Below are 10,231 nucleotides of genomic sequence, written 5' to 3' on the forward strand. Positions count from 1 at the left end.
TAATAATTATATTAAAATATTTTAGAAAAAAGAAATTCTCAGAATTTTTCCATTCTAATTTTTTAAAGTATTTTATTACAATTTTTAAAAATCAACTTTTAAAGAATTTTAATTGCAAATTTTTAAAATAATTAAATTCTCCAAAATTTTAATGAGAAATCATCAATAAGTGTAAATTTAATAATGAAAATTAATGAAAATTTTTCTTCTAAAAATTATGTTAAAATAATTTAGAAAAAAGAAATTCTTAGAATTTTTCCATTCTAATTTTTTCAATTTTTAAATATTCCAATATTTTTACTTACATATTTTTAAAAAAGTCAAATACACACAAAAAATTATAACATTAAATTTTTTTAGAATTATTTTTTTAAACATAAAAACACAATTATGTTCAAAATTCTTTAATTAAAATTCTTCGATAAAAATTTTATTAGCTTTCTATATAACTTACAGAAATTCTTTTAAGAAATTCAATTATTTTCAAAAAATTAAAGTATAATATTTTTGAAAAAAACTAATTTTTAGAATTGTTTTATCATAATTTTTTAACAATGAATTATCTCCGAACAAAGTAAATTAAAATTCTTAAAAATTTAATTTTTCCGACCTATAATAAAATTAAAAAAAAACATGTTCATACCTATTTTATAATTAAAATTCTTTAAAAATTTTATTATTTTTTTATATTCTTCAAAAATTTTTAATTTTTAATAGATTTTATCAATTTTTAATTATTATTATTATTAGATTTTATCAAATTTCAATTATTTTACATAGATTTTTATCAAATTTCAATTACATATATTAAATAGTTTTTATCAAATTTCAATTATTTTTTATAGATTTTATCAATTTTCAATTATTTTTAATAGATTTATGAAATTTCAATTATTTTTAATAGATTTTATGAAATTTCAATTATTTGTAATAGATTTTATGAAATTTCAATTACTTTTAATAGATTTTATGAAATTTCAATTATTTTACATAGATTTTTATCAAATTTCAAATATTTTACATAGATTTTTATCAAATTTCAATTATAATGAATAGATGATTTTATCAAATTTCAATTATTTTTAATAGATTTTATCAAATTTCAATTATTTTTTATAGATTTTATCAATTTTCAATTATTTTTAATAGATTTATTAAATTTCAATTATTTTTAATAGATTTTATCAATTTTCAATTATTATTATTAGATTTTAGAAAATTTCAATTCTTTTTATTAGATTTTATCAAATTTGAATTATTTTTAATAGATTTTATCAAATTTCAATTATTTTTAATAGTTTTTATCAAATTTTAATTATAATGAATAGATTTTATCAAATTTCAATTACTTTTAATAGATTTTATCAATTTTCAATTATTTTGAATAGATTTTATCAATTTTCAATTATTATTATTAGATTTTAGAAAATTTCAATTCTTTTTATTAGATTTTATCAAATTTCAATTATTTTTAATAGATTTTATCAATTTGCAATTATTATTATTAGATTTTAGCAAATTTGAATTATTTTACATAGATTTTATCAATTTTCAATTATTATTATTAGATTTTAGAAAATTTCAATTATTTGGAAATTTTTCAATTGTCAAATTTTAATTAATTTTAATAGATTTTATCAATTTTCAATTATTATTATAAGATTTTATCAAATTTCAATTATTTTACATAGATTTTATCAATTTTCAATTATTATTATTAGATTTTAGAAAAATGCAATTCTTTTTAATAGATTTTATCAAATTTGAATTATTTTTAATAGATTTTATCAAATTTCAATTATTTTTAATAGTTTTTATCAAATTTCAATTATTATTATTAGATTTTATCAAATTTCAATTATTTGGAAATTTTTCAATTGTACATTTAATTAAAACACTTTTATCTTTCAAAATAAAAAACAAATAGAAAAAACACGTTTGAGCTGTAAGTATACTTTAAGAATTTATTTTTATAGTGTTATTAACCTCAATTAAATAGTATTTTTGAGTATATACTAAAACTATTTTATTTTATTTTTTTATTTATAATAGATAGATTCGAATAAAATTTATTCGAAATTGAAGAATCAAATAAATAAATATTTATTTGATAATAGAAAAATAATGGATTATTTGAATCAAAATCAATTTTTTTTTTTTGTAGTTACAAAGTTATGTCTTTATTTTTGCAAAAAAAAGAATATCGAAATTTACGATTAGAAAGTTTTAATTCAATTTCCAACAAATTTTCAAGAAACACTTTTCTCGAGAATGAACGTGGGAAATTACGATTTGAAACAGAAAAAAAAACCATATTAGATTTTTATGACTTTGAAACAACAGTAATGTAATAAAGTTTGTGAGTCAAATGCACTCACACAACAAACAAGTATTACTTAATGTGTGACTTGAGCTCTCTGATGACCCTGACTTTGACTGTACTGTACACATAACACGCTCACTTCTGGCGCTCACGCTCTCTCCCTCTGTGTGGGAATTCTACATTTCAAAATCTATAAAGTGTTGAAACTCATCCATATAAAAAAAAAATTCAACAAAAAACTGCTTTTTTTCTAATTTCCTCGTAAGTGTGCCCAAAAAACTCAAACAACAAGAATGAATCTCTTTCTGGTTTTTTTCTTTCAAAGAAAAAAAAAGAAGGTATAATTTTTGTTAGAAAAAGAGATTTCATTTCGAGGGTAGAATAATCAATTATATCCATGACGAAATGGTTAATATAATTTAATGTAGTTTATATATATTTCATCGTGTATAGGAAATGGATACACCTCTCAAGAGCAGGTAATTTAGTTTTTCATATGTAGAGATATGAATTTATGAGTAAATTAGAATTTATAATAACTACTTTAAATTTAAAACAAAACGAAAAAAAGAGGAAGTAACTTTGAGAGTATAAGTGCTTTGCGGACGAGACCATTCCGAGAAGCTTTATATATATTATAGTTTCAGAACAAAGTTTCTGATGTTACGACGACGATTGTTCGTATTTCAGTGAAATTGAGGTTACAATTACACTTTGCCCTGATTATACTGACTTAACCTGTGAAATAAAGAGCGATTGTTTTTCTACTGTACAGTTATAATTCTTGTTCTTTTCCCCCAAATTTTTGCAAAAATAAATAGATACCAAAAGAAAATGGAATATTTCATTCACATTCCCGGAATATTTCGAACTAAATTCTAAAATTATTCATTCTTTTATTTATTATTTATTACCAAAATTTCGAAACTGGAATTTTTCATTGGAATGTTAAAAAAATGTCCTTTGGAATAAATATAGAAATATTCCATAGAAATATTGTTGGAATATTCCAGTCACATTTTAGGTTTATTAAAATATCCGAAATTTGGAATATTCCTTTGAAATTATACAGGAATATTCCATCGAAGTATTATTGAAATATTCCATTCACATTCCTGGAATATTCCATAATTGTTTCAAAATTATTAAAGAGTCCGACAATTGGAATATTTTAGAATAACAGGAATATTCCTTTGGAAAAATGTATGAATATTCCATCAAAATATTTGTGAGAATATTCTATTCACATTCCTGAAATATTCCATCCATATTTTAGAATTATTAAAATGTCCGACATTTGGAACATTCCCTTGAAATAATGTAGGAATATTCCTGGAATATTTCAGCTAAATTAAAAAAAATTTTAATTTTATGTTTTAAAAAATATTCTTTGGAATAAATATAGAAATATTCCATAGAAACATTGTTGGAATATTCCACTCACATTTTAGGTTTATTTAAATATCTGGTATTTGGAATATCTCTTTGAAATAATGTAGGAATATTCCAACGAAGTATTGTTGAAATATTCCATGAAATATTCCATTCACATTCCTGAAATATTCCATCCATATTTTAGAATTATTAAAATGTCCGACATTTGGAACATTCCCTTGAAATAATGTAGGAATATTCCTGGAATATTTCAGCTAAATTAAAAAAAATTTTAATTTTATGTTTTAAAAAATATTCTTTGGAATAAATATAGAAATATTCCATAGAAACATTGTTGGAATATTCCACTCACATTTTAGGTTTATTTAAATATCTGGTATTTGGAATATCTCTTTGAAATAATGTAGGAATATTCCAACGAAGTATTGTTGAAATATTCCATGAAATATTCCATTCACATTCCTGAAATATTCCATAATAGTTTGAAAATTATTAAAGAGTCCGACAATTGGAATATTTTTTAGAATAACATAGGAATATTCCTTAAGAAAAATGTAGGAATATTCCATCAAAATATTGGTGAGAATATTCTATTAACATTCCTGAAATATTCTATCCATATTTTAAAATTATTAAAATATCTGTCATTTGAAAAAATCCTTTGGAACAATGTAGGAATATTCCATCAAAATCTTTCTGAGAATATTCTATATTCACATTCCTGGAATATTTCAACCATATTTTAGGATTATTTATTTATTAGGTATTATTTAGGTTTATTAAAATATCCGGTGTTTGGAATATCCCTTTGAAATAATGTAGGAATATTCCATAGAAGTATTGTTGAATTATTCTGTTGACATTCCTGGAATATTCCACAATTGTTTAAAAATTATCAAAGTGTCCGGCAATTGGAATATTTTTTAGAATATCATATTAATATTCCTTTAGAGAAATATAAGAATATTCCATCAAAATATTTGTGAAAATATTAGTCACATTCCTGGAATATTCCAGACACATTTTTTAATTATTTAAATGTACGACATTTAGAATATTCCTTAGAAATAATGTAAGAATATTCAACCAAAGTATTGTTGAAATATTCCATTCACATTTCTGGAATATTCCATATATATTTTAGAATTATTAGAATGTATGACATTTAGAATATTCCTTTAGAATAATATAGGAATATTCCTTTAAAATAATATAGGAAAATATTTCTTCAGTATAATGTAGGAATATTACTTTAGAATAATGTGGGAATATTCCATAAAAATATTTTTAAAAATATTACATTTACATTCTTGGAATATTTCATTCACATTCCTGGAATATTTCATAAATGTTTCAAAATTATTAAAGAGTCTGACAATTAAAATATTTTTTAGAATAATATAGGAATATTCCATTAAAATATTTTGTGAGAATATTACATTTAAATTCCTCGAATATTCCAGTCACATTTTTAGATTATTTAAATCTAGGACATTCAGAATATTTCTTTGAGATAATGTAGGAATATTCCTCCGAAGCATTGTTGGAATATTCCATTCATATTCCTGGAATATTCCATCAATATTTTAGAATTATTAAAATGTATGACATTTAGAATATTTTTTTTAGAATAATATAGGAATATTCCTTTAGAATAATGTAGGAATATTTACCAACTTTAAAAATTACATCAGAATATTTCATTGGAATATTACAGGAATATCGAAGAATATTCCAAGGAAATATTCCATTCACATCGTAGGAATATTATAATGTCCGATCCCTGGAATTTTTCTTTAAAATGATGTCGGAATATCTCATTGGAATATTGCAGGAAAATTACGGGAATATTCCAATGGAATATTGCAACAATATTTCTTGTGTAATATCCTATATTATTTTAAAGATTTTCTAAATAGATGTGGCGAAAATTTATATGGAATATTTTCAATGTTCCAATGGAATATTTCTAAAATGTGTATGGAATATTTTCAATATTCCAGTGGAATATTCTTAAACTGAGTAAGGAATATTCTTTTGGAATATTCCTAAATTGTGTAAGGAATATTCCTTTGGGATATTCCAGAAATGTTAATGGAATATTCCGTAAAATTGGGGAGAGTTGAATATTACTAAACTAAATATAAATACAAAATAAAAAAAAACGTTTTGATAAATATTTTGATTTTTCAATTTAAAAAATTATATTTCAAACCGATTTATTAATTCAAAGGAATATCTGCGGATTTATATTTTTTATTCTCTTTTCTTTTTTCTTTCAAGATCAGTTTGAGATCAATCTCCGTTTTCAATTGGTTTTGAAAATAATTGAGAAAATAGCCGCACAACTGAATAAAGAAATAGCAATCGAGTTTACTATTAATTTTTTGTTCCTCAAGTTCATCGGAGAAGATATGCTTTTTGCTGATGGTATATAAGAAAAATGAAGACTGGCGAAGGAGTTAAAAATAAAATCTCACTCTTTTTTTTATATATATTTATAAATTTGTAAAGATTGTAAAAAACAATTATTCTTGATTTAGTTGTTAAGACAATGAGAATAAACCGTTTTCGGATAATTACCAATAAGAGCAAAAATAAACAATTTTTTTTTGTTTTTATTCACGAAAGAAGAAGGGGAAATGCTTGTCGCGTCTATAAGTATAAATAAATATTATTAAGGACCGTTTCGACTAATTTTATAAAGAGAAATTATTTTTTTAAATATTAAATAATTAAATTAATTTAAATTAAATTACATAAATTTTAAATAAATTAAAAAATACATTAAATAATTAAATAAATATAAAAAATATTAAACAAAATTTTGAAAATATTTTAAGAATTTATAAATTTATAAAAATTAATTAAAATTTTAAACAGAAATTTTTAATAATTTGTTATTGGAATTTTATTTTGTATTATTACTTATTATTTTATTTATTTTGTCCACATGAAATTAATGAAGGGAATTCTTTTATACAATTTTATTAAAATTGTATTAAAAATAATTGAATTCTTTGAAAAATTTTATAACGATTTCAGAAAGGAATTGAATTCCTTCGTGGAATTTTATTTGGAAATAATTGAATTTTTGCAAAAAAATTTACTATTTAAAAAATAATTGAATTGTTTCGAAGAATTTAATAAAATTTTATAAAAAAAAATAATTGGATTCTTTCGAAAAATTTTATAAAAAATAATTGAATTCTTTTGAAAAATTTTATAACGAATTAAGAAAAAAAAATTGAATTCTTCCATGAAAGTCAATTTAAAATATTTGAATTTTTTGCTAAAATTTTACTATTTAAAAAAATAATTAAATTGTTTCTAAGGATTTACAAACATCTTAGGAAATAATTGAATTTTTTTGAAAAATTTTATAAAGAATTTACAAAAAAAATGCATTCTTTCATGAAATTTAATTGAAAATATTTGAATTTTTGCAAGGAATTTACTATTTAAAAAAATAATTGAATTTTTCAAAGAATTCTTCAAAATGGTAAAAAATAATTGAATTCTTTCGTATAAAATTTTGTTGAAAATAATGGAATTTTTGAAATAAAATTTTCTATATTTATAAAAATAATTGAATTCTTGACAAGAATATTGTTATTTATAAAAAATAATGTAATTTTTGCAATGGATTTACTAAAATTTTAGCAAATAATTGGATTCTCTCGAAACATTTTTTTAAAAATTTAAAAAAAATTCAATTTTTTTGAAGGATTTATTAAATTTTTTAAAAATAATCAAAGTTTTCAAAAAATATTAAAAATTAAAAAAAAATCAATTCATTCGAAGGATTTAATTAAATTTTAGGAAATAATTGAATTTTTATGAAAAATATTAAACATTTTAAAAAAATTGAATTATTTCATGCCATTTTATTAAAATTGCATTAAAAAAAAATTGAATTTTTTCAAAAAAATTTGATTAATAATAATTAACTACAATTAATAATATTTAACTATAATTAATAATAATTAATTTTTATTAAGTATAATTAATTATTTTAATTATAATTAACAGTTATTAATTATTTTAGTTACAATTATAATTGTAATTGTGATTAAAAATATCTACAATTTTTTGTTAAATTAATAAAATTTGTATAATAAGAAATTTAAAGTATTAAATAGAAAAGTATGAAATATAACATTGATATTAAATTGGAATTATTAAAATAAATTATAATTAATAATTATATAATTCTTTTTTCATAATTTTTTGATTGAATTTTCAAAAATCCGTTTAAGTTTTTAAATAAAAATGCTTTATACTTTGTTCAAAACTAAATTTTAAATATTAATGTTAAATTTCTAAAGAAACTCAAAAATTTAAAAAAATTTCAAAACTTCAAAATTTTAATTTGAAAACTTTTTAAATTTAAAAAAAATAATTTTTGAAATTCCAAACAAAACTGTTTGGAATTTTAAGCAAAAATGTTTTAAGTCATAGACAGCAATTTTTTTGAACTTTCATTCGCTTTGTATCAAATTTCAAACAATAACTTTTTGAAAATTAAAAAAAATGGGTTTTAAATTTTCATAAAGAAAATTTTGTACACAGAGTAAGAATTTATGTATTAAATTTTCTATAAGTATTTTACAAATTGGGGAAAAAGTGCTACAAAGCGAAATTTTGATATAAAAAATACTAAAATTAAGAAAAATGCACTTTTTACTCAATTTGTAAAAAAAATTTATTTGATTCAAATAACCGATTAATTGACTATTATTAATTAAATATTTATTTGAATCAAATAATATTTATTTGAGTCAATTAAATGGTTTACTTCATATTTGCTTCAACTACTGATGAAATTATTGGTTCAAATGCCATTTAATTGACTTTCTATAAATATTATTTGATTCAAACAAATATTTAAATTGATAATAGTCAATTAATCGATTATTTGAATCAAATAAATTTTATTCTTTCAGTGTATATAATTATGAAACTACTAAAAAAACTACTTTAAACATTTTTATAAAAAATTTAGAAGAACTTTTAACTTTAGTCCTGATTTTTAGTTGCTGTACGCAGAACTCGCCTCAATTTAATTGCACAGTAAAACATTGGGTGTAATTTCTCTGTTGTAGGGTCGTTTTTACTCGTTAAACAACATTAAAACTGTACACAGAAAAATTCGCTAGGCCATTAATAAAACCCTATTTTAATCAGTGGAATCTTATTGTCTTCCTTTGATTACTTTCGATTACCATTCATGATTAAAATGATGTAAATTTTTATTTATACTTTATTTCAGTAAATTATTTACAATGGTAAATAATTTATTTTAGTAAATTATTTAGTGTCAAATAATTTATTTTAGTAAATTATTTACAGTGTCAAATAATTTATTTTAGTAAATTATTTACAGTTAAATTATTTGGCAAATAATTTATTTTAGTAAATTATTCACAATAGTTATACTGTTAACTTAAAAGTATCAAATTGCAACCAGTTGATACCAAAAAATGCGGATCAAATAATAATTCGAAAGGAAATTTTTGGTATTAACTTGATTCATATACTTTGGTGTTAATTCGGTAGCTTGGTACCTTCAAGGAAATAATTTACACTTGACAAATAATTTGCGATAGTAAATACTTTACATAAAGAAATAATTTTCAATTGAAATACTTGTGGCAAACAATTTATAATTTGAAATCACAGTGACAAATAATTTGCAATAGTAAATACTTTAGAGCAGTGAACAGAAGAGGAAAAATCATATTTGAAGAAGTAAAATAAGAACTTGAAGCTTTTATCTAAATTCTCCAATTAGTAACAAAAAGCACCATTTTTTTCCCCCATTTAACCCAAACAATATAGTAGAAAACACATTTTTTGTAAATTTTTCATTAAAAACACATTCTTGTTAGATCCAGAAGAACACAAATTTTGAGCACACGTACCTTTCCGAGTCAAATGGTACAACCGGGTTCAAAAGTTCACCTTTGAAAATCGTAATCACAAAGCCACTAAAAAGTTTTTGAAAAATTTTACTAAATACTATTTTTTCCCGTAATCACGATATTAGCGGTCGAAAAAAGGAATTTAAAAAAATTGAATGAATGAACAATGAGAAATACAAGTAAAGAAATATGGTGATGTTTTTTCGAAAAAAAGAAACAAGAAGAAACAACCAACTCGCACCGCGAACCCGACCACACGTACACTTCTCGGTTTTGAAAAACGTCCTGATGGCTAGGTTGTCGACACGGCTCTGTCTTCGAGGCCGCGGAATGTCCTGACTTTATAAACCAAGCTTGGTAGTGGTATCCGGCGATAGGGACTTTAAAGAAGAGTTCGGAGTGGTCTCTTCTGCTCTATGCTGTGACGCAATTGGCTGCTAGGATAGCGGTACCTTAAGAGAGAGAGAAAAGTCAAGGTGCTCTCGACTCCTATACACAGTGAATCTTGTGGAACTTAAACGTTTCCGTGCATCCTCTTTGCTTTGGAATTGCAGGCTAGTTACTCCGTATAATTAGGGAACAGTGACAT

General features: G+C 21.3%; 1 protein-coding gene across 3 annotated transcripts in view; it reads right to left on the reverse strand.

Annotated features, from left to right (window-relative positions):
• LOC122503370 overlaps positions 1-9,979 on the reverse strand; it is a 140,699-nt gene extending 130,720 nt beyond the window's left edge. For all 3 annotated transcript variants that reach the window (XM_043613877.1, XM_043613875.1, XM_043613876.1), the window contains exon 1: positions 9,643-9,979. The gene's annotated coding sequence lies outside the window, so the exon portion shown is untranslated. The remainder of the gene's footprint in view (positions 1-9,642) is intronic.
• Positions 9,980-10,231: the final 252 nt, after the last annotated feature.

This window comes from Leptopilina heterotoma, unplaced genomic scaffold, assembly GCF_015476425.1.
Source record: "Leptopilina heterotoma isolate Lh14 unplaced genomic scaffold, ASM1547642v1 Lhet_26, whole genome shotgun sequence".
In the NCBI taxonomy this organism is placed as follows: Eukaryota; Metazoa; Arthropoda; class Insecta; order Hymenoptera; family Figitidae; genus Leptopilina; species Leptopilina heterotoma.